This window comes from Delphinapterus leucas, chromosome 6 (assembly GCF_059928025.1).
Source record: "Delphinapterus leucas isolate spDelLeu-1000000601 "Yukka" chromosome 6, BTC_Dleu_Yukka2, whole genome shotgun sequence".
Taxonomy (NCBI): Eukaryota; Metazoa; Chordata; class Mammalia; order Artiodactyla; family Monodontidae; genus Delphinapterus; species Delphinapterus leucas.
The window spans coordinates 43,573,606-43,597,663 of NC_143134.1; positions in this window are offsets into that span (position 1 = coordinate 43,573,606).

Here is a 24,058-nt window from a genome sequence, read left to right on the forward strand (position 1 = left end):
GGAGGCACAGAGGGAACTTTCCTCAACATAATTAAAGGCCATATGTGACAAACCCACAGCCAACATCGTCCTCAATGGTGAACAACTGAAAGCATTTCCACTAAGATCAGGAACAAGACAAGGTTGCCCACTCTCACCACTCGTATTCAACATACTTTTGCAAGTTTTAGCCACAGCAATCAGAGAAGAAGAGGAAATAAAAGGAATCCAAATCAGAAAAGAAGAAGTAAAGCTGTCACTGTTTGCAGATGACATGATACTATCCACAGAGAATCCTAAAGATGCTACCAGAAAACTACGAGAGGTCAACAATGAATTTGGTAAAGTAGCAGGATACAGACTTAATGCCAGGCAATCTCTTGCATTCCTATACACTAACGATGAAAAATGTGAAAGTGAAATTAAACAACACGCTCCCATTTACCACTGCAACAAAAAGAATAAAATATCTAGGAATAAACCTACCTAAGGAGACAAAAGACCTGTATGCAGAAAATTATAAGACACTGATGAAAGAAGTTAAAGATGATACAAATAGATGGGGAGATACACCATGTTCTTGGATTGGAAGAATCAACATTGTGAAAGTGACTCTACTACCCAAAGCAATCTACAGATTCAATGCAATCCCTATCAAACTACCACTGGCATTTTTCACAGAACTAGAACAAAAACTTTCACAATTTGTATGGAAACACAAAAGACCCCGAATAGCCAAAGCAATCTTGAGAACGGAAAACGGAGCCGGAGGAATCAGGCTCCCTGCCTTCAGACTATACTACAAAGCTACAGTAATCAGGACAGTATGGTACTGGCACAAAAACAGAAATACAGATCAATGGAACAGGATAGAAAGCCCAGAGATTTACCCACGCACATATCGTCACCTTATCTTTGATAAATGAGGCAAGAATGTACAGTGGAGAAAGGACAGCCTCTTCAATAAGTGCCGCTGGGAAAACTGGACAGGTACAAGTACGTGTATGAGATTCGATCACTCCCGAACACCATACACAAAAATAAGCTCAAAATGGACTAAAGACCTAAATGTAAGGCCAGAAACTATCAAACTCTTAGAGGAAAACATAGGCAGGACACTCTATGATATAAATCGCAGCAAGATCCTTTTTGACCCACCTCCTGGAGAAATGGAAATAAAAACAAAAATAAACAAATGGGACCTAATGAAACTTCAAAGCTTTTGCACAGGAAAGGATACCATAAACAAGACCAAAAGTCAACCCTCAGAATGGGAGAAGATATTTGCAAATGAAGCAACTGACAAAGGATTAGTTTCCAAAATTTACAAGCAGCTCATGCAGCTCGATTACAAAAAGACAAACAACCCAATCCTAAAATGGGCAGAAGACCTAAACACACATTTCTCCAGAGAAGATATACAGACTGCCAACAAACACTTGAAAGAATGCTCAACATCATTAAACATTAGGGAAATGCAAATCAAAACTACAATGAGATATCATCTCACACAAGTCACAATGGCCATCATCAAAAAATCTGGAAACAATAAATTCTGGAGAGGGTGTGGAGAAAAGGGAACACTCCTACACTGCTGGTGGGAATGTGAATTGGTACAGCCACTATGGAGAACAGTATGGAGGTTCCTTAAAAAAGTACAAGTAGAACTACCGTATGACCCAGCAATCCCACTACTGGGCAGATACCCTGACTGAGAAAAGCCATAATTCAAAAAGAGTCATGTACCAAAATGTTCATTGCAGCTCTATTAACGATAGCCTGGACATGGAGACAACCTAAGTGCCCAGCATCGGATGAATGGATAAAGAAGGTGTCGCACATATATACAATGGAATATTACTCAGCCATAAAAAGAAACGAAATTGAGCTATTTGTAATGAGGTGGGTAGACTTAGAGTCTGTCATACAGAGTGAAGTAAGTCAGAAAGAGACAGACAAATACCGTATGCTAACACATATATATGGAATTTAAGAAAAGAATATGTCATGAAGAAACTAGGGGTAAGACAGGAATAAAGACACAGACCTACTGGACAACGGACATGAGGATATGGGGATGGGGAAGGGTGAGCTGTGACAAAGCGAGACAAAGCGACAGAGAGGCATGGACATATATACACTACCAAAAGTAAGGTAGATATCTAGTGGGAAGCAGCCACATAGCACAGGGATATCAGCTCGGTGCTTTGTGACCGCCTGGAGGGGTGGGATAGGGAGGGTGGGAGGGAGGGAGACGCAAGAGGGAAGAGATATGGGAACATATGTATATGTATAACTGATTCACTTTGTTATAAAGCAGAAACTAACACACCACTGTAAAGCACTTATACCCCAATAAAGATGTTTAAAAAAAAAAAATCTTCCATCAAACAAAAGCCCAGGACCAGACGGCTTCACAGGCGAATTCGACCAAACATTTACAGAAGAGCTAACACCTATCCTTCTCAAACTCTTCCAAAATAGAGCAGAGGGAGGAACACTCCCAAACTCATTCTACGAGGCCACCATCACCCTGATACCAAAACCAGACAAGGATGTCACAAAGAAAGAAAACTACAGGCCAATATCACTGAGGAACATAGATGCAAAAATCCTCAACAAAATACCAGCAAACAGAATCCAACGGCACATTTAACGGATCATGCACCATGATCAAGTGGGCTTTATTCCAGGAATACAAGGATTCTTCAATATATGCAAATCAATCAACGTGTACACCATATCAACAAATTGAAGGAGAAAAACCATATGATCATCTCAATAGATGCAGAGAAAGCTTTCGACAAAATTCAACACCCATTTATGATAAAAACCCTGCAGAAAGGAGGCACAGAGGGAACTTTCCTCAACATAATTAAAGGCCATATGTGACAAACCCACAGCCAACATCATCCTCAATGGTGAACAACTGAAAGCATTTCCACTAAGATCAGGAACAAGACAAGGTTGCCCACTCTCACCACTCGTATTCAACATACTTTTGCAAGTTTTAGCCACAGCAATCAGAGAAGAAGAGGAAATAAAAGGAATCCAAATCAGAAAAGAAGAAGTAAAGCTGTCACTGTTTGCAGATGACATGATACTATCCACAGAAAATCCTAAAGATGCTACCAGAAAACTACGAGAGGTCAACAATGAATTTGGTAAAGTAGCAGGATACAGACTTAATGCCAGGCAATCTCTTGCATTCCTATACACTAACGATGAAAAATGTGAAAGTGAAATTAAACAACACGCTCCCATTTACCACTGCAACAAAAAGAATAAAATATCTAGGAATAAACCTACCTAAGGAGACAAAAGACCTGTATGCAGAAAATTATAAGACACTGATGAAAGAAGTTAAAGATGATACAAATAGATGGGGAGATACACCATGTTCTTGGATTGGAAGAATCAACATTGTGAAAGTGACTCTACTACCCAAAGCAATCTACAGATTCAATGCAATCCCTATCAAACTACCACTGGCATTTTTCACAGAACTAGAACAAAAACTTTCACAATTTGTATGGAAACACAAAAGACCCCGAATAGCCAAAGCAATCTTGAGAACGGAAAACGGAGCCGGAGGAATCAGGCTCCCTGCCTTCAGACTATACTACAAAGCTACAGTAATCAGGACAGTATGGTACTGGCACAAAAACAGAAATACAGATCAATGGAACAGGATAGAAAGCCCAGAGATTTACCCACGCACATATCGTCACCTTATCTTTGATAAAGGAGGCAAGAATGTACAGTGGAGAAAGGACAGCCTCTTCAATAAGTGCCGCTGGGAAAACTGGACAGGTACAAGTACGTGTATGAGATTCGATCACTCCCGAACACCATACACAAAAATAAGCTCAAAATGGACTAAAGACCTAAATGTAAGGCCAGAAACTATCAAACTCTTAGAGGAAAACATAGGCAGGACACTCTATGATATAAATCGCAGCAAGATCCTTTTTGACCCACCTCCTGGAGAAATGGAAATAAAAACAAAAATAAACAAATGGGACCTAATGAAACTTCAAAGCTTTTGCACAGGAAAGGATACCATAAACAAGACCAAAAGTCAACCCTCAGAATGGGAGAAGATATTTGCAAATGAAGCAACTGACAAAGGATTAGTTTCCAAAATTTACAAGCAGCTCATGCAGCTCGATTACAAAAAGACAAACAACCCAATCCTAAAATGGGCAGAAGACCTAAACACACATTTCTCCAGAGAAGATATACAGACTGCCAACAAACACTTGAAAGAATGCTCAACATCATTAAACATTAGGGAAATGCAAATCAAAACTACAATGAGATATCATCTCACACAAGTCACAATGGCCATCATCAAAAAATCTGGAAACAATAAATTCTGGAGAGGGTGTGGAGAAAAGGGAACACTCCTACACTGCTGGTGGGAATGTGAATTGGTACAGCCACTATGGAGAACAGTATGGAGGTTCCTTAAAAAAGTACAAGTAGAACTACCGTATGACCCAGCAATCCCACTACTGGGCAGATACCCTGACTGAGAAAAGCCATAATTCAAAAAGAGTCATGTACCAAAATGTTCATTGCAGCTCTATTAACGATAGCCTGGACATGGAGACAACCTAAGTGCCCAGCATCGGATGAATGGATAAAGAAGGTGTCGCACATATATACAATGGAATATTACTCAGCCATAAAAAGAAACGAAATTGAGCTATTTGTAATGAGGTGGGTAGACTTAGAGTCTGTCATACAGAGTGAAGTAAGTCAGAAAGAGACAGACAAATACCGTATGCTAACACATATATATGGAATTTAAGAAAAGAATATGTCATGAAGAAATTAGGGGTAAGACAGGAATAAAGACACAGACCTACTGGACAACGGACATGAGGATATGGGGATGGGGAAGGGTGAGCTGTGACAAAGCGAGACAAAGCGACAGAGAGGCATGGACATATATACACTACCAAAAGTAAGGTAGATATCTAGTGGGAAGCAGCCACATAGCACAGGGATATCAGCTCGGTGCTTTGTGACCGCCTGGAGGGGTGGGATAGGGAGGGTGGGAGGGAGGGAGACGCAAGAGGGAAGAGATATGGGAACATATGTATATGTATAACTGATTCACTTTGTTATAAAGCAGAAACTAACACACCACTGTAAAGCACTTATACCCCAATAAAGATGTTTAAAAAAAAAAAATCTTCCATCAAACAAAAGCCCAGGACCAGACGGCTTCACAGGCGAATTCGACCAAACATTTACAGAAGAGCTAACACCTATCCTTCTCAAACTCTTCCAAAATAGAGCAGAGGGAGGAACACTCCCAAACTCATTCTACGAGGCCACCATCACCCTGATACCAAAACCAGACAAGGATGTCACAAAGAAAGAAAACTACAGGCCAATATCACTGAGGAACATAGATGCAAAAATCCTCAACAAAATACCAGCAAACAGAATCCAACGGCACATTTAACGGATCATGCACCATGATCAAGTGGGCTTTATTCCAGGAATACAAGGATTCTTCAATATATGCAAATCAATCAACGTGTACACCATATCAACAAATTGAAGGAGAAAAACCATATGATCATCTCAATAGATGCAGAGAAAGCTTTCGACAAAATTCAACACCCATTTATGATAAAAACCCTGCAGAAAGGAGGCACAGAGGGAACTTTCCTCAACATAATTAAAGGCCATATGTGACAAACCCACAGCCAACATCGTCCTCAATGGTGAACAACTGAAAGCATTTCCACTAAGATCAGGAACAAGACAAGGTTGCCCACTCTCACCACTCGTATTCAACATACTTTTGCAAGTTTTAGCCACAGCAATCAGAGAAGAAGAGGAAATAAAAGGAATCCAAATCAGAAAAGAAGAAGTAAAGCTGTCACTGTTTGCAGATGACATGATACTATCCACAGAGAATCCTAAAGATGCTACCAGAAAACTACGAGAGGTCAACAATGAATTTGGTAAAGTAGCAGGATACAGACTTAATGCCAGGCAATCTCTTGCATTCCTATACACTAACGATGAAAAATGTGAAAGTGAAATTAAACAACACGCTCCCATTTACCACTGCAACAAAAAGAATAAAATATCTAGGAATAAACCTACCTAAGGAGACAAAAGACCTGTATGCAGAAAATTATAAGACACTGATGAAAGAAGTTAAAGATGATACAAATAGATGGGGAGATACACCATGTTCTTGGATTGGAAGAATCAACATTGTGAAAGTGACTCTACTACCCAAAGCAATCTACAGATTCAATGCAATCCCTATCAAACTACCACTGGCATTTTTCACAGAACTAGAACAAAAACTTTCACAATTTGTATGGAAACACAAAAGACCCCGAATAGCCAAAGCAATCTTGAGAACGGAAAACGGAGCTGGAGGAATCAGGCTCCCTGCCTTCAGACTATACTACAAAGCTACAGTAATCAGGACAGTATGGTACTGGCACAAAAACAGAAATACAGATCAATGGAACAGGATAGAAAGCCCAGAGATTTACCCACGCACATATCGTCACCTTATCTTTGATAAAGGAGGCAAGAATGTACAGTGGAGAAAGGACAGCCTCTTCAATAAGTGCTGCTGGGAAAACTGGACAGGTACAAGTACGTGTATGAGATTCGATCACTCCCGAACACCATACACAAAAATATGCTCAAAATGGACTAAAGACCTAAATGTAAGGCCAGAAACTATCAAACTCTTAGAGGAAAACATAGGCAGGACACTCTATGATATAAATCGCAGCAAGATCCTTTTTGACCCACCTCCTGGAGAAATGGAAATAAAAACAAAAATAAACAAATGGGACCTAATGAAACTTCAAAGCTTTTGCACAGGAAAGGATACCATAAACAAGACCAAAAGTCAACCCTCAGAATGGGAGAAGATATTTGCAAATGAAGCAACTGACAAAGGATTAGTTTCCAAAATTTACAAGCAGCTCATGCAGCTCGATTTAAAAAAGACAAACAACCCAATCCTAAAATGGGCAGAAGACCTAAACAGACATTTCTCCAGAGAAGATATACAGACGGCCAACAAACACATGAACGAATGCTCAACATCATTAAACATTAGGGAAATGCAAATCAAAACTACAATGAGATATCATCTCACACAAGTCACAATGGTCATCATCAAAAAATCTGGAAACAATAAATTCTGGAGAGGGTGTGGAGAAAAGGGAACACTCCTACACTGCTGGTGGGAATGTGAATTGGTACAGCCACTATGGAGAACAGTATGCAGGTTCCTTAAAAAGTACAAGTAGAACTACCGTATGACCCAGCAATCCCACTACTGGGCACATACCCTGACTGAGAAAAGCCATAATTCAAAAAGAGTCATGTACCAAAATGTTCATTGCAGCTCTATTAACGATAGCCTGGACATGGAGACAACCTAAGTGCCCAGCATCTGATGAATGGATAAAGAAGGTGTCGCACATATATACAATGGAATATTACTCAGCCATAAAAAGAAACGAAATTGAGCTATTTGTAATGAGGTGGGTAGACTTAGAGTCTGTCATACAGAGTGAAGTAAGTCAGAAAGAGACAGACAAATACCGTATGCTAATACATATATATGGAATTTAAGAGAAAAATATGTCATGAAGAAACTAGGGGTAAGATAGGATTAAAGACACAGACCTACTGGACAACGGACCTGAAGATATGGGGAGGGGGAAGTGTGAGCTGTTACAAAGCGAGAGAGAGGCATGGACATATATACACTACCAAAAGTAAGGTAGATATCTAGTGGGAAGCAGCCACATAGCACAGGGATATCAGCTCGGTGCTTTGTGACCGCCTGGAGGGGTGGGATAGGGAGGGTGGGAGGGAGGGAGACGCAAGAGGGAAGAGATATGGGAACATATGTATATGTATAACTGATTCACTTTGTTATAAAGCAGAAACTAACACACCACTGTAAAGCACTTATACCCCAATAAAGATGTTTAAAAAAAAAAAATCTTCCATCAAACAAAAGCCCAGGACCAGATGGCTTCACAGGCGAATTCGACCAAACATTTACAGAAGAGCTAACACCTATCCTTCTCAAACTCTTCCAAAATAGAGCAGAGGGAGGAACACTCCCAAACTCATTCTACGAGGCCACCATCACCCTGATACCAAAACCAGACAAGGATGTCACAAAGAAAGAAAACTACAGGCCAATATCACTGAGGAACATAGATGCAAAAATCCTCAACAAAATACCAGCAAACAGAATCCAACGGCACATTTAACGGATCATGCACCATGATCAAGTGGGCTTTATTCCAGGAATACAAGGATTCTTCAATATATGCAAATCAATCAACGTGTACACCATATCAACAAATTGAAGGAGAAAAACCATATGATCATCTCAATAGATGCAGAGAAAGCTTTCGACAAAATTCAACACCCATTTATGATAAAAACCCTGCAGAAAGGAGGCACAGAGGGAACTTTCCTCAACATAATTAAAGGCCATATGTGACAAACCCACAGCCAACATCGTCCTCAATGGTGAACAACTGAAAGCATTTCCACTAAGATCAGGAACAAGACAAGGTTGCCCACTCTCACCACTCGTATTCAACATACTTTTGCAAGTTTTAGCCACAGCAATCAGAGAAGAAGAGGAAATAAAAGGAATCCAAATCAGAAAAGAAGAAGTAAAGCTGTCACTGTTTGCAGATGACATGATACTATCCACAGAGAATCCTAAAGATGCTACCAGAAAACTACGAGAGGTAAACAATGAATTTGGTAAACTAGCAGGATACCAACTTAATGCCAGGCAATCTCTTGCTTTCCTATACACTAACAATGAAAAATGTGAAAGTGAAATTAAACAACACGCTCCCATTTACCACTGCAACAAAAAGAATAAAATATCTAGGAATAAACCTACCTAAGGAGACAAAAGACCTGCATGCAGAAAATTATAAGACACTGATGAAAGAAATTAAAGATGATACAAATAGATGGGGAGATACACCATGTTCTTGGATTGGAAGAATCAACATTGTGAAAGTGACTCTACTACCCAAAGCAATCTACAGATTAAATGCAATCCCTATCAAACTACCACTGGCATTTTTCACAGAACTAGAACAAAAACTTTCACAATTTGTATGGAAACACAAAAGACCCCGAATAGCCAAAGCAATCTTGAGAACGGAAAACGGAGCTGGAGGAATCAGGCTCTCTGCCTTCAGACTATACTACAAAGCTACAGTAATCAGGACACTATGGTACAGGCACAAAAACAGAAATACAGATCAATGGAACAGGATAGAAAGCCCAGAGAATACCCCACGCACATATCGTCACCTTATCTTTGATAAAGGAGGCAAGAATGTACAGTGGAGAAAGGACAGCCTCTTCAATAAGTGCTGCTGGGAAAACTGGACAGGTAGAAGTACGTGTATGAGATTCGATCACTCCCGAACACCATACACAAAAATAAGCTCAAAATGGACTAAAGACCTACATGTAAGGCCAGAAACTATCAAACTCTTAGAGGAAAACATAGGCAGGACACTCTATGATATAAATCGCAGCAAGATCCTTTTTGACCCACCTCCTAGAGAAATGGAAATAAAAACAAAAATAAAGAAATGGGACCTAATGAAACTTCAAAGCTTTTGCACAGGAAAGGATACCATAAACAAGACCAAAAGTCAACCCTCAGAATGGGAGAAGATATTTGCAAATGAAGCAACTGACAAAGGATTAGTTTCCAAAATTTACAAGCAGCTCATGCAGCTCGATTACAAAAAGACAAACAACCCAATCCTAAAATGAGCAGAAGACCTAAACAGACATTTCTCCAGAGAAGATATACAGACTGCCAACAAACACATGAAAGAATGCTCACCATCATTAAACATTAGGGAAATGCAAATCAAAACTACAATGAGATATCATCTCACACAAGTCACAATGGCCATCATCAAAAAATCTGGAAACAATAAATTCTGGAGAGGGTGTGGAGAAAAGGGAACACTCCTACACTGCTGGTGGGAATGTGAATTGGTACAGCCACTATGGAGAACAGTATGGAGGTTCCTTAAAAAACTACAAGTAGAACTACCGTATGACCCAGCAATCCCACTACTGGGCACATACCCTGACTGAGAAAAGCCATAATTCAAAAAGAGTCATGTACCAAAATGTTCATTGCAGCTCTATTAACGATAGCCTGGACATGGAGACAACCTAAGTGCCCAGCATCGGATGAAGGGATAAAGGAGGTGTCGCACATATATACAATGGAATATTACTCAGCCATAAAAAGAAACGAAATTGAGCTATTTGTAATGAGGTGGGTAGACTTAGAGTCTGTCATACAGAGTGAAGTAAGTCAGAAAGAGACAGACAAATACCGTATGCTAACACATATATATGGAATTTAAGAAAAGAATATGTCATGAAGAAACTAGGGGTAAGACAGGAATAAAGACACAGACCTACTGGACAACGGATCTGAGGATATGGGGAGGGGGAAGGGTGAGCTGTGACAAAGCGAGACAAAGCGACAGAGAGGCATGGACATATATACACTACCAAAAGTAAGGTAGATATCTAGTGGGAAGCAGCCACATAGCACAGGGATATCAGCTCGGTGCTTTGTGACCGCCTGGAGGGGTGGGATAGGGAGGGTGGGAGGGAGGGAGACGCAAGAGGGAAGAGATATGGGAACATATGTATATGTATAACTGATTCACTTTGTTATAAAGCAGAAACTAACACACCACTGTAAAGCACTTATACCCCAATAAAGATGTTTAAAAAAAAAAAATCTTCCATCAAACAAAAGCCCAGGACCAGATGGCTTCACAGGCGAATTCGACCAAACATGTACAGAAGAGCTAACACCTATCCTTCTCAAACTCTTCCAAAATAGAGCAGAGGGAGGAACACTCCCAAACTCATTCTACGAGGCCACCATCACCCTGATACCAAAACCAGACAAGGATGTCACAAAGAAAGAAAACTACAGGCCAATATCACTGAGGAACATAGATGCAAAAATCCTCAACAAAATACCAGCAAACAGAATCCAACGGCACATTTAACGGATCATGCACCATGATCAAGTGGGCTTTATTCCAGGAATACAAGGATTCTTCAATATATGCAAATCAATCAACGTGTACACCATATCAACAAATTGAAGGAGAAAAACCATATGATCATCTCAATAGATGCAGAGAAAGCTTTCGACAAAATTCAACACCCATTTATGATAAAAACCCTGCAGAAAGGAGGCACAGAGGGAACTTTCCTCAACATAATTAAAGGCCATATGTGACAAACCCACAGCCAACATCGTCCTCAATGGTGAACAACTGAAAGCATTTCCACTAAGATCAGGAACAAGACAAGGTTGCCCACTCTCACCACTCGTATTCAACATACTTTTGCAAGTTTTAGCCACAGCAATCAGAGAAGAAGAGGAAATAAAAGGAATCCAAATCAGAAAAGAAGAAGTAAAGCTGTCACTGTTTGCAGATGACATGATACTATCCACAGAGAATCCTAAAGATGCTACCAGAAAACTACGAGAGGTAAACAATGAATTTGGTAAACTAGCAGGATACCAACTTAATGCCAGGCAATCTCTTGCTTTCCTATACACTAACAATGAAAAATGTGAAAGTGAAATTAAACAACACGCTCCCATTTACCACTGCAACAAAAAGAATAAAATATCTAGGAATAAACCTACCTAAGGAGACAAAAGACCTGCATGCAGAAAATTATAAGACACTGATGAAAGAAATTAAAGATGATACAAATAGATGGGGAGATACACCATGTTCTTGGATTGGAAGAATCAACATTGTGAAAGTGACTCTACTACCCAAAGCAATCTACAGATTAAATGCAATCCCTATCAAACTACCACTGGCATTTTTCACAGAACTAGAACAAAAACTTTCACAATTTGTATGGAAACACAAAAGACCCCGAATAGCCAAAGCAATCTTGAGAACGGAAAACGGAGCTGGAGGAATCAGGCTCTCTGCCTTCAGACTATACTACAAAGCTACAGTAATCAGGACACTATGGTACAGGCACAAAAACAGAAATACAGATCAATGGAACAGGATAGAAAGCCCAGAGAATACCCCACGCACATATCGTCACCTTATCTTTGATAAAGGAGGCAAGAATGTACAGTGGAGAAAGGACAGCCTCTTCAATAAGTGCTGCTGGGAAAACTGGACAGGTAGAAGTACGTGTATGAGATTCGATCACTCCCGAACACCATACACAAAAATAAGCTCAAAATGGACTAAAGACCTACATGTAAGGCCAGAAACTATCAAACTCTTAGAGGAAAACATAGGCAGGACACTCTATGATATAAATCGCAGCAAGATCCTTTTTGACCCACCTCCTAGAGAAATGGAAATAAAAACAAAAATAAAGAAATGGGACCTAATGAAACTTCAAAGCTTTTGCACAGGAAAGGATACCATAAACAAGACCAAAAGTCAACCCTCAGAATGGGAGAAGATATTTGCAAATGAAGCAACTGACAAAGGATTAGTTTCCAAAATTTACAAGCAGCTCATGCAGCTCGATTACAAAAAGACAAACAACCCAATCCTAAAATGAGCAGAAGACCTAAACAGACATTTCTCCAGAGAAGATATACAGACTGCCAACAAACACATGAAAGAATGCTCACCATCATTAAACATTAGGGAAATGCAAATCAAAACTACAATGAGATATCATCTCACACAAGTCACAATGGCCATCATCAAAAAATCTGGAAACAATAAATTCTGGAGAGGGTGTGGAGAAAAGGGAACACTCCTACACTGCTGGTGGGAATGTGAATTGGTACAGCCACTATGGAGAACAGTATGGAGGTTCCTTAAAAAACTACAAGTAGAACTACCGTATGACCCAGCAATCCCACTACTGGGCACATACCCTGACTGAGAAAAGCCATAATTCAAAAAGAGTCATGTACCAAAATGTTCATTGCAGCTCTATTAACGATAGCCTGGACATGGAGACAACCTAAGTGCCCAGCATCGGATGAAGGGATAAAGGAGGTGTCGCACATATATACAATGGAATATTACTCAGCCATAAAAAGAAACGAAATTGAGCTATTTGTAATGAGGTGGGTAGACTTAGAGTCTGTCATACAGAGTGAAGTAAGTCAGAAAGAGACAGACAAATACCGTATGCTAACACATATATATGGAATTTAAGAAAAGAATATGTCATGAAGAAACTAGGGGTAAGACAGGAATAAAGACACAGACCTACTGGACAACGGACCTGAGGATATGGGGAGGGGGAAGGGTGAGCTGTGACAAAGCGAGACAAAGGGACAGAGAGGCATGGACTTATATACACTACCAAAAGTAAGGTAGATATCTAGTGGGAAGCAGCCACATAGCACAGGGATTATCAGCTCGGTGCTTTGTGACCGCCTCGAGGGGTGGGATAGGGAGGGTGGGAGGGAGGGAGACGCAAGAGGGGAGAGATATGGGAACATATGTATATGTATAACTGATTCACTTTGTTATAAAGCAGAAACTAACACACCACTGTAAAGCACTTATACCCCAATAAAGATGTTTAAAAAAAAAAAATCTTCCATCAAACAAAAGCCCAGGACCAGATAGCTTCACAGGCGAATTCGACCAAACATTTACAGAAGAGCTAACACCTATCCTTCTCAAACTCTTCCAAAATAGAGCAGAGGGAGGAACACTCCCAAACTCATTCTACGAGGCCACCATCACCCTGATACCAAAACCAGACAAGGATGTCACAAAGAAAGAAAACTACAGGCCAATATCACTGAGGAACACAGATGCAAAAATCCTCAACAAAATACCAGCAAACAGAATCCAACGGCACATTTAACGGATCATGCACCATGATCAAGTGGGCTTTATTCCAGGAATACAAGGATTCTTCAATATATGCAAATCAATCAACGTGTACACCATATCAACAAATTGAAGGAGAAAAACCATATGATCATCTCAATAGATGCAGAGAAAGCTTTCGACAAAATTCAACACCCATTTATGATAAAAACCCTGCAGAAAGGAGGCACAGAGGGAACTTTCCTCAACATAATTAAAGGCCATATGTGACAAACCCACAGCCAACATCATCCTCAATGGTGAACAACTGAAAGCATTTCCACTAAGATCAGGAACAAGACAAGGTTGCCCACTCTCACCACTCGTATTCAACATACTTTTGCAAGTTTTAGCCACAGCAATCAGAGAAGAAGAGGAAATAAAAGGAATCCAAATCAGAAAAGAAGAAGTAAAGCTGTCACTGTTTGCAGATGACATGATACTATCCACAGAAAATCCTAAAGATGCTACCAGAAAACTACGAGAGGTCAACAATGAATTTGGTAAAGTAGCAGGATACAGACTTAATGCCAGGCAATCTCTTGCATTCCTATACACTAACGATGAAAAATGTGAAAGTGAAATTAAACAACACGCTCCCATTTACCACTGCAACAAAAAGAATAAAATATCTAGGAATAAACCTACCTAAGGAGACAAAAGACCTGTATGCAGAAAATTATAAGACACTGATGAAAGAAGTTAAAGATGATACAAATAGATGGGGAGATACACCATGTTCTTGGATTGGAAGAATCAACATTGTGAAAGTGACTCTACTACCCAAAGCAATCTACAGATTCAATGCAATCCCTATCAAACTACCACTGGCATTTTTCACAGAACTAGAACAAAAACTTTCACAATTTGTATGGAAACACAAAAGACCCCGAATAGCCAAAGCAATCTTGAGAACGGAAAACGGAGCCGGAGGAATCAGGCTCCCTGCCTTCAGACTATACTACAAAGCTACAGTAATCAGGACAGTATGGTACTGGCACAAAAACAGAAATACAGATCAATGGAACAGGATAGAAAGCCCAGAGATTTACCCACGCACATATCGTCACCTTATCTTTGATAAAGGAGGCAAGAATGTACAGTGGAGAAAGGACAGCCTCTTCAATAAGTGCCGCTGGGAAAACTGGACAGGTACAAGTACGTGTATGAGATTCGATCACTCCCGAACACCATACACAAAAATAAGCTCAAAATGGACTAAAGACCTAAATGTAAGGCCAGAAACTATCAAACTCTTAGAGGAAAACATAGGCAGGACACTCTATGATATAAATCGCAGCAAGATCCTTTTTGACCCACCTCCTGGAGAAATGGAAATAAAAACAAAAATAAACAAATGGGACCTAATGAAACTTCAAAGCTTTTGCACAGGAAAGGATACCATAAACAAGACCAAAAGTCAACCCTCAGAATGGGAGAAGATATTTGCAAATGAAGCAACTGACAAAGGATTAGTTTCCAAAATTTACAAGCAGCTCATGCAGCTCGATTACAAAAAGACAAACAACCCAATCCTAAAATGGGCAGAAGACCTAAACACACATTTCTCCAGAGAAGATATACAGACTGCCAACAAACACTTGAAAGAATGCTCAACATCATTAAACATTAGGGAAATGCAAATCAAAACTACAATGAGATATCATCTCACACAAGTCACAATGGCCATCATCAAAAAATCTGGAAACAATAAATTCTGGAGAGGGTGTGGAGAAAAGGGAACACTCCTACACTGCTGGTGGGAATGTGAATTGGTACAGCCACTATGGAGAACAGTATGGAGGTTCCTTAAAAAAGTACAAGTAGAACTACCGTATGACCCAGCAATCCCACTACTGGGCAGATACCCTGACTGAGAAAAGCCATAATTCAAAAAGAGTCATGTACCAAAATGTTCATTGCAGCTCTATTAACGATAGCCTGGACATGGAGACAACCTAAGTGCCCAGCATCGGATGAATGGATAAAGAAGGTGTCGCACATATATACAATGGAATATTACTCAGCCATAAAAAGAAACGAAATTGAGCTATTTGTAATGAGGTGGGTAGACTTAGAGTCTGTCATACAGAGTGAAGTAAGTCAGAAAGAGACAGACAAATACCGTATGCTAACACATATATATGGAATTTAAGAAAAGAATATGTCATGAAGAAATTAGGGGTAAGACAGGAATAAAGACACAGACCTACTGGACAACGGACATGAGGATATGGGGATGGGGAAGGGTGAGCTGTGACAAAGCGAGACAAAGCGACAGAGAGGCATGGACATATATACACTACCAAAAGTAAGGTAGATATCTAGTGGGAAGCAGCCACATAGCACAGGGATATCAGCTCGGTGCTTTGTGACCGCCTGGAGGGGTGGGATAGGGAGGGTGGGAGGGAGGGAGACGCAAGAGGGAAGAGATATGGGAACATATGTATATGTATAACTGATTCACTTTGTTATAAAGCAGAAACTAACACACCACTGTAAAGCACTTATACCCCAATAAAGATGTTTAAAAAAAAAAAATCTTCCATCAAACAAAAGCCCAGGACCAGACGGCTTCACAGGCGAATTCGACCAAACATTTACAGAAGAGCTAACACCTATCCTTCTCAAACTCTTCCAAAATAGAGCAGAGGGAGGAACACTCCCAAACTCATTCTACGAGGCCACCATCACCCTGATACCAAAACCAGACAAGGATGTCACAAAGAAAGAAAACTACAGGCCAATATCACTGAGGAACATAGATGCAAAAATCCTCAACAAAATACCAGCAAACAGAATCCAACGGCACATTTAACGGATCATGCACCATGATCAAGTGGGCTTTATTCCAGGAATACAAGGATTCTTCAATATATGCAAATCAATCAACGTGTACACCATATCAACAAATTGAAGGAGAAAAACCATATGATCATCTCAATAGATGCAGAGAAAGCTTTCGACAAAATTCAACACCCATTTATGATAAAAACCCTGCAGAAAGGAGGCACAGAGGGAACTTTCCTCAACATAATTAAAGGCCATATGTGACAAACCCACAGCCAACATCGTCCTCAATGGTGAACAACTGAAAGCATTTCCACTAAGATCAGGAACAAGACAAGGTTGCCCACTCTCACCACTCGTATTCAACATACTTTTGCAAGTTTTAGCCACAGCAATCAGAGAAGAAGAGGAAATAAAAGGAATCCAAATCAGAAAAGAAGAAGTAAAGCTGTCACTGTTTGCAGATGACATGATACTATCCACAGAGAATCCTAAAGATGCTACCAGAAAACTACGAGAGGTCAACAATGAATTTGGTAAAGTAGCAGGATACAGACTTAATGCCAGGCAATCTCTTGCATTCCTATACACTAACGATGAAAAATGTGAAAGTGAAATTAAACAACACGCTCCCATTTACCACTGCAACAAAAAGAATAAAATATCTAGGAATAAACCTACCTAAGGAGACAAAAGACCTGTATGCAGAAAATTATAAGACACTGATGAAAGAAGTTAAAGATGATACAAATAGATGGGGAGATACACCATGTTCTTGGATTGGAAGAATCAACATTGTGAAAGTGACTCTACTACCCAAAGCAATCTACAGATTCAATGCAATCCCTATCAAACTACCACTGGCATTTTTCACAGAACTAGAACAAAAACTTTCACAATTTGTATGGAAACACAAAAGACCCCGAATAGCCAAAGCAATCTTGAGAACGGAAAACGGAGCTGGAGGAATCAGGCTCCCTGCCTTCAGACTATACTACAAAGCTACAGTAATCAGGACAGTATGGTACTGGCACAAAAACAGAAATACAGATCAATGGAACAGGATAGAAAGCCCAGAGATTTACCCACGCACATATCGTCACCTTATCTTTGATAAAGGAGGCAAGAATGTACAGTGGAGAAAGGACAGCCTCTTCAATAAGTGCTGCTGGGAAAACTGGACAGGTACAAGTACGTGTATGAGATTCGATCACTCCCGAACACCATACACAAAAATATGCTCAAAATGGACTAAAGACCTAAATGTAAGGCCAGAAACTATCAAACTCTTAGAGGAAAACATAGGCAGGACACTCTATGATATAAATCGCAGCAAGATCCTTTTTGACCCACCTCCTGGAGAAATGGAAATAAAAACAAAAATAAACAAATGGGACCTAATGAAACTTCAAAGCTTTTGCACAGGAAAGGATACCATAAACAAGACCAAAAGTCAACCCTCAGAATGGGAGAAGATATTTGCAAATGAAGCAACTGACAAAGGATTAGTTTCCAAAATTTACAAGCAGCTCATGCAGCTCGATTTAAAAAAGACAAACAACCCAATCCTAAAATGGGCAGAAGACCTAAACAGACATTTCTCCAGAGAAGATATACAGACGGCCAACAAACACATGAACGAATGCTCAACATCATTAAACATTAGGGAAATGCAAATCAAAACTACAATGAGATATCATCTCACACAAGTCACAATGGTCATCATCAAAAAATCTGGAAACAATAAATTCTGGAGAGGGTGTGGAGAAAAGGGAACACTCCTACACTGCTGGTGGGAATGTGAATTGGTACAGCCACTATGGAGAACAGTATGCAGGTTCCTTAAAAAGTACAAGTAGAACTACCGTATGACCCAGCAATCCCACTACTGGGCACATACCCTGACTGAGAAAAGCCATAATTCAAAAAGAGTCATGTACCAAAATGTTCATTGCAGCTCTATTAACGATAGCCTGGACATGGAGACAACCTAAGTGCCCAGCATCTGATGAATGGATAAAGAAGGTGTCGCACATATATACAATGGAATATTACTCAGCCATAAAAAGAAACGAAATTGAGCTATTTGTAATGAGGTGGGTAGACTTAGAGTCTGTCATACAGAGTGAAGTAAGTCAGAAAGAGACAGACAAATACCGTATGCTAATACATATATATGGAATTTAAGAGAAAAATATGTCATGAAGAAACTAGGGGTAAGATAGGATTAAAGACACAGACCTACTGGACAACGGACCTGAAGATATGGGGAGGGGGAAGTGTGAGCTGTTACAAAGCGAGAGAGAGGCATGGACATATATACACTACCAAAAGTAAGGTAGATATCTAGTGGGAAGCAGCCACATAGCACAGGGATATCAGCTCGGTGCTTTGTGACCGCCTGGAGGGGTGGGATAGGGAGGGTGGGAGGGAGGGAGACGCAAGAGGGAAGAGATATGGGAACATATGTATATGTATAACTGATTCACTTTGTTATAAAGCAGAAACTAACACACCACTGTAAAGCACTTATACCCCAATAAAGATGTTTAAAAAAAAAAAATCTTCCATCAAACAAAAGCCCAGGACCAGATGGCTTCACAGGCGAATTCGACCAAACATTTACAGAAGAGCTAACACCTATCCTTCTCAAACTCTTCCAAAATAGAGCAGAGGGAGGAACACTCCCAAACTCATTCTACGAGGCCACCATCACCCTGATACCAAAACCAGACAAGGATGTCACAAAGAAAGAAAACTACAGGCCAATATCACTGAGGAACATAGATGCAAAAATCCTCAACAAAATACCAGCAAACAGAATCCAACGGCACATTTAACGGATCATGCACCATGATCAAGTGGGCTTTATTCCAGGAATACAAGGATTCTTCAATATATGCAAATCAATCAACGTGTACACCATATCAACAAATTGAAGGAGAAAAACCATATGATCATCTCAATAGATGCAGAGAAAGCTTTCGACAAAATTCAACACCCATTTATGATAAAAACCCTGCAGAAAGGAGGCACAGAGGGAACTTTCCTCAACATAATTAAAGGCCATATGTGACAAACCCACAGCCAACATCGTCCTCAATGGTGAACAACTGAAAGCATTTCCACTAAGATCAGGAACAAGACAAGGTTGCCCACTCTCACCACTCGTATTCAACATACTTTTGCAAGTTTTAGCCACAGCAATCAGAGAAGAAGAGGAAATAAAAGGAATCCAAATCAGAAAAGAAGAAGTAAAGCTGTCACTGTTTGCAGATGACATGATACTATCCACAGAGAATCCTAAAGATGCTACCAGAAAACTACGAGAGGTAAACAATGAATTTGGTAAACTAGCAGGATACCAACTTAATGCCAGGCAATCTCTTGCTTTCCTATACACTAACAATGAAAAATGTGAAAGTGAAATTAAACAACACGCTCCCATTTACCACTGCAACAAAAAGAATAAAATATCTAGGAATAAACCTACCTAAGGAGACAAAAGACCTGCATGCAGAAAATTATAAGACACTGATGAAAGAAATTAAAGATGATACAAATAGATGGGGAGATACACCATGTTCTTGGATTGGAAGAATCAACATTGTGAAAGTGACTCTACTACCCAAAGCAATCTACAGATTAAATGCAATCCCTATCAAACTACCACTGGCATTTTTCACAGAACTAGAACAAAAACTTTCACAATTTGTATGGAAACACAAAAGACCCCGAATAGCCAAAGCAATCTTGAGAACGGAAAACGGAGCTGGAGGAATCAGGCTCTCTGCCTTCAGACTATACTACAAAGCTACAGTAATCAGGACACTATGGTACAGGCACAAAAACAGAAATACAGATCAATGGAACAGGATAGAAAGCCCAGAGAATACCCCACGCACATATCGTCACCTTATCTTTGATAAAGGAGGCAAGAATGTACAGTGGAGAAAGGACAGCCTCTTCAATAAGTGCTGCTGGGAAAACTGGACAGGTAGAAGTACGTGTATGAGATTCGATCACTCCCGAACACCATACACAAAAATAAGCTCAAAATGGACTAAAGACCTACATGTAAGGCCAGAAACTATCAAACTCTTAGAGGAAAACATAGGCAGGACACTCTATGATATAAATCGCAGCAAGATCCTTTTTGACCCACCTCCTAGAGAAATGGAAATAAAAACAAAAATAAAGAAATGGGACCTAATGAAACTTCAAAGCTTTTGCACAGGAAAGGATACCATAAACAAGACCAAAAGTCAACCCTCAGAATGGGAGAAGATATTTGCAAATGAAGCAACTGACAAAGGATTAGTTTCCAAAATTTACAAGCAGCTCATGCAGCTCGATTACAAAAAGACAAACAACCCAATCCTAAAATGAGCAGAAGACCTAAACAGACATTTCTCCAGAGAAGATATACAGACTGCCAACAAACACATGAAAGAATGCTCACCATCATTAAACATTAGGGAAATGCAAATCAAAACTACAATGAGATATCATCTCACACAAGTCACAATGGCCATCATCAAAAAATCTGGAAACAATAAATTCTGGAGAGGGTGTGGAGAAAAGGGAACACTCCTACACTGCTGGTGGGAATGTGAATTGGTACAGCCACTATGGAGAACAGTATGGAGGTTCCTTAAAAAACTACAAGTAGAACTACCGTATGACCCAGCAATCCCACTACTGGGCACATACCCTGACTGAGAAAAGCCATAATTCAAAAAGAGTCATGTACCAAAATGTTCATTGCAGCTCTATTAACGATAGCCTGGACATGGAGACAACCTAAGTGCCCAGCATCGGATGAAGGGATAAAGGAGGTGTCGCACATATATACAATGGAATATTACTCAGCCATAAAAAGAAACGAAATTGAGCTATTTGTAATGAGGTGGGTAGACTTAGAGTCTGTCATACAGAGTGAAGTAAGTCAGAAAGAGACAGACAAATACCGTATGCTAACACATATATATGGAATTTAAGAAAAGAATATGTCATGAAGAAACTAGGGGTAAGACAGGAATAAAGACACAGACCTACTGGACAACGGACCTGAGGATATGGGGAGGGGGAAGGGTGAGCTGTGACAAAGCGAGACAAAGGGACAGAGAGGCATGGACTTATATACACTACCAAAAGTAAGGTAGATATCTAGTGGGAAGCAGCCACATAGCACAGGGATTATCAGCTCGGTGCTTTGTGACCGCCTCGAGGGGTGGGATAGGGAGGGTGGGAGGGAGGGAGACGCAAGAGGGGAGAGATATGGGAACATATGTATATGTATAACTGATTCACTTTGTTATAAAGCAGAAACTAACACACCACTGTAAAGCACTTATACCCCAATAAAGATGTTTAAAAAAAAAAAATCTTCCATCAAACAAAAGCCCAGGACCAGATAGCTTCACAGGCGAATTCGACCAAACATTTACAGAAGAGCTAACACCTATCCTTCTCAAACTCTTCCAAAATAGAGCAGAGGGAGGAACACTCCCAAACTCATTCTACGAGGCCACCATCACCCTGATACCAAAACCAGACAAGGATGTCACAAAGAAAGAAAACTACAGGCCAATATCACTGAGGAACACAGATGCAAAAATCCTCAACAAAATACCAGCAAACAGAATCCAACGGCACATTTAACGGATCATGCACCATGATCAAGTGGGCTTTATTCCAGGAATACAAGGATTCTTCAATATATGCAAATCAATCAACGTGTACACCATATCAACAAATTGAAGGAGAAAAACCATATGATCATCTCAATAGATGCAGAGAAAGCTTTCGACAAAATTCAACACCCATTTATGATAAAAACCCTGCAGAAAGGAGGCACAGAGGGAACTTTCCTCAACATAATTAAAGGCCATATGTGACAAACCCACAGCCAACATCATCCTCAATGGTGAACAACTGAAAGCATTTCCACTAAGATCAGGAACAAGACAAGGTTGCCCACTCTCACCACTCGTATTCAACATACTTTTGCAAGTTTTAGCCACAGCAATCAGAGAAGAAGAGGAAATAAAAGGAATCCAAATCAGAAAAGAAGAAGTAAAGCTGTCACTGTTTGCAGATGACATGATACTATCCACAGAAAATCCTAAAGATGCTACCAGAAAACTACGAGAGGTCAACAATGAATTTGGTAAAGTAGCAGGATACAGACTTAATGCCAGGCAATCTCTTGCATTCCTATACACTAACGATGAAAAATGTGAAAGTGAAATTAAACAACACGCTCCCATTTACCACTGCAACAAAAAGAATAAAATATCTAGGAATAAACCTACCTAAGGAGACAAAAGACCTGTATGCAGAAAATTATAAGACACTGATGAAAGAAGTTAAAGATGATACAAATAGATGGGGAGATACACCATGTTCTTGGATTGGAAGAATCAACATTGTGAAAGTGACTCTACTACCCAAAGCAATCTACAGATTCAATGCAATCCCTATCAAACTACCACTGGCATTTTTCACAGAACTAGAACAAAAACTTTCACAATTTGTATGGAAACACAAAAGACCCCGAATAGCCAAAGCAATCTTGAGAACGGAAAACGGAGCCGGAGGAATCAGGCTCCCTGCCTTCAGACTATACTACAAAGCTACAGTAATCAGGACAGTATGGTACTGGCACAAAAACAGAAATACAGATCAATGGAACAGGATAGAAAGCCCAGAGATTTACCCACGCACATATCGTCACCTTATCTTTGATAAAGGAGGCAAGAATGTACAGTGGAGAAAGGACAGCCTCTTCAATAAGTGCCGCTGGGAAAACTGGACAGGTACAAGTACGTGTATGAGATTCGATCACTCCCGAACACCATACACAAAAATAAGCTCAAAATGGACTAAAGACCTAAATGTAAGGCCAGAAACTATCAAACTCTTAGAGGAAAACATAGGCAGGACACTCTATGATATAAATCGCAGCAAGATCCTTTTTGACCCACCTCCTGGAGAAATGGAAATAAAAACAAAAATAAACAAATGGGACCTAATGAAACTTCAAAGCTTTTGCACAGGAAAGGATACCATAAACAAGACCAAAAGTCAACCCTCAGAATGGGAGAAGATATTTGCAAATGAAGCAACTGACAAAGGATTAGTTTCCAAAATTTACAAGCAGCTCATGCAGCTCGATTACAAAAAGACAAACAACCCAATCCTAAAATGGGCAGAAGACCTAAACACACATTTCTCCAGAGAAGATATACAGACTGCCAACAAACACTTGAAAGAATGCTCAACATCATTAAACATTAGGGAAATGCAAATCAAAACTACAATGAGATATCATCTCACACAAG